Source organism: Lepisosteus platostomus, chromosome 5 (genome assembly GCF_059453375.1).
Source record: "Lepisosteus platostomus isolate fLepPlt1 chromosome 5, fLepPlt1.hap1, whole genome shotgun sequence".
In the NCBI taxonomy this organism is placed as follows: Eukaryota; Metazoa; Chordata; class Actinopteri; order Semionotiformes; family Lepisosteidae; genus Lepisosteus; species Lepisosteus platostomus.
In genome coordinates, this window is record NC_142615.1 from 35,438,086 (window position 1) to 35,444,757 (window position 6,672).

Here is a 6,672-nt window from a genome sequence, read left to right on the forward strand (position 1 = left end):
CCGACAGAGTACATTAGTCGAGCTACAAAGGGCATTAGGCTGTGAGGGCATGCAGAGCGTCCAGTGTGCTGGCAGCACCACACTCTTTTCTAACCATGTCCTTTTCTCTGCTTTAGAGGCCTCAGCCTGAATATCCTGTAGCTGTCCCCTTTTCACCAACAGAGGTCTCACAGGGGTCTCAGACTCCTGTTCTACCAGGACTGTGCACCTGACAGCTACATCTGCAAAGTTGTTCCCTCGAGTTACTAGAAACATTTCTTTATTATGTGATTTATACTTTACCACAGCTACTTCAGTCAGTAGCTGCAAAGCTTCTAACAGTTCAGAGACAAACCCAGCATTCTTGACTGGAGTCCCTTCCATGTTGGGGAAATCCCTATTCCTTCACTGCCATCCAAAATTGTGGCATACACCAAATGTATATATACAGTCTATATAAATTGCTACAATTTTCCATTTAGCATATTTACAAGTTTCAATTAAATATTTTCATTCGGTCTGCTAGTTCTACACCAGATTATTCACAGTTTATACAGCCAGGCAGGTAGCCTGCACAACACATAAACACGGCCCCTTGGCCACCGCATCAAGGGGTCCTGAATAATGATAACCCACCAGACGATGCCTATCTCCATGCTCCTGCACCAGCACAACGGCTCACAACCCATTTCTTTCACTTACAGACAGATTACATACAGATGATCAGTCTGAGGGAATACAGTCCAGGGCCAGTGTCTGCAAGAAAGCTTGTTTCAAAACATCAAAAACGGTTTCTGCTGCAGGGGTCAAGGCAATTTTGTCTTTAGACTGCACTACCCCCCTTAAACCAATACGTCACTGGACAAGCTCGTTCTGAGAAGGCATTCACCCTGGCTTTATCATGTAGTTGGTTTTATACTCCTTTTTTTCCTCTTTAGATCCAATACTTGGAGTAGCCTGGCCTTATGGATTCCCTAATTAGGTAAAACAATCACAATATCACATAACTCTATTGAGTTAGTTTACATAAATGCTATTTCATGCAGTAATTCCTTATAAAATGCTGCAGTCTGGGCCTAAAATAGGTCTGGGGTGTCCCCCACCCACATCAGTAGTTGAAACTGTACATCTTTATGCTGTTTTAGTCTAAAAACAGGACAGCTGTGCTCCTGTGTCCCCCAGTTACTGCACACTGTAAGATTATTTCACTTTTATTTAAATCCTGAGATAAATTTAGGAAGGCTACAGAGGGGTTTACTAGATTAAAACTGTTAGTTCGTGCACGGCTCTCGTTTCAGCTTCTGACATGTTCTTTAATTGTGAAATCAAGCCTCTTTCTTACAATTTCTCCAAAAAACAACTTTTTTTTAGTAACTGCACACCAGCTTATTAGTAGTTTTTTCTTTGGGGTTTTATATCTCGGTATAACATTAAAGTCGCACAATAATTTCGACAAACTGGTGGCTCCCTTTTCTCCTCCTTGGGAGTCTTTTTACCTCCCATTTGCAGCGCTCGCACTTCTGCATGCATGCTTCGCGAGTTATTAAATCAAATCTGTCTCCGCTGTCCGTAATATCAGGAAAGCATAGTTGTACATTCTTGGCAACATCAGGTTTTAACCCACTCAAGTAAATTTGTTTTATTACTGTGGAAGTATCTTCATTCACTTCCTTCTCATCGGCTAACCCCGAGTATACTATCCATAAAGCTATAAACCTTTCTGTAAAATCTGGAACATCCTCGCTTCCTTCTGCTGACATGCTGTTACTTTTCTCTAATCAGTTTTCGGTGGGTAATGCTCTTTCAAAAATCTCCACACTAACTCCCACACTTCTCCTAGATTTTCTCTTAAGGCATTCAATTTCTTCTTTTGCTGTTTCTTTTTCTGCATATATAACTTCGTTTCGTTCAGCCATTGCTTTTAGCTTTTCCATCAGAGATTTTTGTGTCTCATCTATGATATTCTGTTGAATTCTCAAATATTCCTCTAACTTTTGTTTATTTTTATCCAAATATTCATACACTTTTCTACATTCCTGTTCAGCCTAAATTCCGTCTGACATATTTCTTTTAAGTTTCACTTTGGATTAATCAAACTTTTTATTTTCTTCACACCAAACCATTTTCACGTCTCCCACGGGGCCCGCGGAATCTCCCAGTCGACACAAACTGACGAACTATCACAATTCGTGAACACGGACCAGGTTCCACATCCTGGCTTTAAACACACAGTTGAATCGAGTTACAATTTTCGGCTCTTCTGCGAGTACAGTTCTAGTTACTACCTTCAGCCGTACTGCAGTCGTGTACCAGGATGCAACACCTGGATTGTTTCGCACGGGCAGGGCGAGACGCTATTCCATCAGCAATCCCTTTTTTTCTACCCCACCTTCACAAAACAGCCATCTAAAAACACATACACCATTAACTCATTTTTCTGTTGTACTTGCTTCAGCACCACAGCAACATGGAGAGGACAAGGGACTTTTTAGAAAAGAGGAGTCCTTACCTCTTTTTAGAAGCGCCCGCCTAACTTTTCCTCTCCATGTCCGTGTGGTTTAATTTAGATGGATACTTCTTCATCATTTGGGTCACGTATCCGCCAATCTGCCTCCTCCTTTTTAGAGGACGTTGTAAACCTTTAGGAACAATATAATCTAGCAACAAGGTTATGTCACTGTAATTAGGCTTAAGACAATCAAGAACAAGGCGCTTGCCTTTCTTCTAAATTCTTTACGGTCATCAGGCAATTTAGGAAAAGACTTAACTAATGCAAATAATTCACTAGGAGACCAATGTCAATGTACATATGCTGGAGTTCCTTCTGGACCTGTAAAAGTGCACATTGGCATTTCAGGAACAAGTGAAAAGGCTTTGGCTCCGGACCGCTTTCTAGTTTCGGTGGAGACTTTTTCTTTTTAGAAGGCATGGCCATGACTTTAGCTGCAGCTTGCTGTTCTTTAGTTTCAAGACTAGTCTTTTTTGAAGCTTCCCATTATTTCTGTGATTCCTCTTTCCATTACATAAGTTTTCCAATTCACTTTCTTTCCTTTCTTCTCCTTCTCTTCTAAGTTTCCCCTTCTTCAGGAAACTTCTTTTTCCTAATTCAACTTTCCTCTGTACATTCTGATTCACTTACAAAGATCCTTCATAGTTATGGGCCCCTAATTATCATATATAAATTATGTGCAAGTTCCCTTACACCTATTACCCTAGCTTTACAGTTCATGAACATAAAACATTTATTTTTACTCTAACCCAGGCTATAATTGTTTCTCTGAATTTGTCGTACATGTACTTTTGCTGGACTGCTCGGTCCCATTTTCATCTTTGAATTTTAATTTCCCATTTTTACCGATCGGTGCCTTACTTAGAACCTTATCACATCAATTACTCCGCAGAGCAAAAACCACACGTCTGTGTTAAGATAAGTTCTTTATATGAGTCCCAGACTCATCAAACCCGCGTGAGAACACCCCTGTGGCTCGCTTCTCAAACTATTAATTTTTAAGGATCACTTACTGGCGTCAGACAGCTGCCAATTCTCCAGACGCGTCTCTGGAAGGATAAACAGTTTATCCTCCGAGGTTCGTCCAATTTTGCTAAAATTGTCCGGTCCGGATGGAGTTTCAGCAGCAGTTCGCGTTCAGATTTCTGATCCCGGACGAGCCCCCAAATTGTCATGGAACTATCAAGGAAGCCACAAGAGAGAGTTCTCACCTGAGTAAGGTCTTTATTTCAATATTGCAAGCCCTGCTGCCACTTCGTAAAGTGCAACCAGAGACTCAATTTGTTACAAGCAGTACAGGGTTTTTAAAAGACGTTGCGCTGTAAAAAAGCTTTGTCCCTTCTAAAAGTTCCCCTTTCCCTAAGAGAAAACAGATTACATCAAAAAGTGAGAGAAGAAGCACTATATTTGTTATTCAAAGCTAATCAGTTACTTTCAGCTAATTCTAACGACCGAGACAGCATATATTGTTTTGGTACATTGTCTTCTAAAGTAACCTAAACAGTGTACTTTGTTGATGCACTGTTTTTAAAAATTCTGCACGTACTGTAGCACAACATTTACATCCTTGAAATATATTATCTTAAAGCACCAATATATTTTTTGCAAAACTCTCTACATTTTAAAAATCAATTTACTTATTAGATTTCCACTTCAAGACTTCTTCGGCTGGCATTCTGGGAGTCGCGTTTTTCAGAATTGTATTGAGATCGCTTCCCACAGAGCTCAGATGTCAAAGCACAGCAGCAGCTCTCCACAGCGATCCTCTATAGCGCCCTTTCTCCCGCAGCTCCGTCCTCATTGGAAGGAAGCAAGAGTGAAAGGCAGAAGTGAAATAGAGCGGGGACGAAGGCAGTGAAGAGAGAGAACGTGGGAAGAAGAGAAAAACGCAAGGGAAAAAAAGCAGCATCGTAAAAGAGGTGACGGAGCTGTCCTCTCTATAAGAAGGGTGCCAGCGAACCTTGCTCTCGCTTACGGCCACACCCCCTTGAGCACACCTGATCTTGTCTGATCTCGGAAGCTAAACAGGGATGGGCCTGGTTAGTACTTGGATGGGAGACTGCCTGGGAATACCATGTGCTGTAAGCTTTTAAGCGCAGGAGGCACCCTATCCCCCCTCGCTCGCTCATTCCCCTGTTCACACGTGCAGTGCGGCTTTTCCGTCTGTTTATTTGTCAGCTTTGGCGAGACACGGGTGCTTGTGTACAGATGCAGCCATTCAAAATGGGTGAGGTATTTCGCGGCATACCCCGGTGGGCGTGTCGCGGTATTACGCGGTATCACGCAGTTCACGTGGTGTCACGTGGTTAACTATCCGGCGTCGCCTTGTAAAACCGCCAGGGGGAGCTTAACCTCTCATGTACAGCATTTGAGCCTTTAATTTTGAACTGTGTATTACAGCATGTTAATCATCAGTCATTAAAATGTTGGTATATTTTATGAAAGCAAGATTGCTCAGTTGGACAAAAGTACACAACCTACCTTTATCAGAAATATTTATGCATCAAAGCCTTTACTGAAGATATTACTAATAGTATTAATAATGGATGACTTTGGACAAGCTGTATACTCAAAGTATAATTTCTTTAGCACATTTGTACAAGCACTTGGAATCTGTCCAAGCCATACTTTGTCAGGCATTTTGTTTTACTTCAACGGGCATAAAAACTTCCTTGCTTTTAAAAGGGCGTTTCATAATTTTTAACCACGAAAATGATTTAAAATGCGACACCTTTCATTCAACTAGAGCTTAAAATATCACAAGGATCCTCAAGAGCACAGAAAAGAGTGTATTAAAGACACTTGTATTTATCAACGCTTTCTTTTCCGTATACCAGATTTTATGGAACCACTTCAGAGGGGTGTCAGCCAGTCAGATTCCAGGAATCGGCACTTTAAAGGAAAAATACACACCGGTATTCCATTTCTCCCTAATGATTTTAAGCATCGAAGTATTTAACTAGCATGTGAAATAGCGTGTGAAAAAGTGTTAGTTTTAAGGTTTTCTGCTAATATAATATGGAATCGCGTATCTAAAGAATTTAATAACGGTATTCATGTGCTGCGACAGGGCTGTGTAGGGCTGTTTCGGCTGCCTGTTCATGCGAGCTGTCTTGTAGCCTACTGGTCTACGTGTGTAACTACCAACTGGCAGGTTGTGTCTTCGAATCTTGAATCAGAGCTGGGTGACACGGGATTCTGTTCTGATATGGTTGTACGAGAAACAGGAGGAATCTTTTCTCTCCTATGGATCATGAGCTGAATCAGGAATGAGACATTTCGTGTGTTTGTGCATATGTCAACGCATGACCTACATCGTAAAACTAAAACTACAGATGCAGCCGTTCAAAGTGAGCGGTACAGACACGTACCGCAGGTAATTGGCTACGGTGTCGCGTATCATGACGTAAGATGACGCGGGGTACCGCGGTGCGTGATTGGTTGACCGACAGGGGCACTCATGGTCCGTTTGTCTGTCGTAGAAAGACTTACTGTAAACGTCTTTACTGTGCCCATTGTAGATATTGGATTTTACCACTGAAGGGAAATCTTAGTAGCTGAGCATAAAAAGAATAGGACCATACTGTAACGCGTGTGAAGGCCATAAACGATATTAATTTTTTAAACGATAAATACAATTTTTTAAACGATAAAAACAATCATATTAAACGATATTATTGTTTTTATCCTGTAAAGCGTTTCCTTTTTCTGCGTTTTCCATTTCCTTTTTCTGATCACTCGCTTTCTGGATACACATCTCACCTGTCCTGTTCTTTGTTTTCCTGGTTTGCTGATTATTCCTTCCTGCGGTCCACTCCTACCCTCAGACCTAAAGAATACTATTTTAAATTTCTTGGCGCAGTTCATTAACCCTTGTATGTGCTGTCCGCGCCCAAAATGCAACTAAAAAAAAGTCAAAAACCGCGCTCAAAATGCAATTTAGAGCTTAATAAGATACACTCCACAGGCAAAATTAAAGACAAAATTAAAGACGATTAAAATCTGTAATCTTTCCACTTGTACTGTGAGTCATCGGACAGTTTCTGCTTTGTGTAAGGATGGTGAGAAAGCTGTGCTCAATGTATTTAAGGGACTTAAAAGTAAAAGGAGATGCTTCATATTGCTTGACTAATTTTAAAAACCAAGTTATAAATGCAGATGTTCCCTCGGTGCCGCGCCGGGTG

At 41.2% G+C, this 6,672-nt stretch overlaps 1 pseudogene; it reads left to right on the plus strand.

Moving 5' to 3' along the window:
• Positions 1–4,457: 4,457 nt before the first annotated feature.
• On the plus strand, positions 4,458–4,576 carry LOC148665875 (5S ribosomal RNA; annotated as a pseudogene).
• Positions 4,577–6,672: the final 2,096 nt, after the last annotated feature.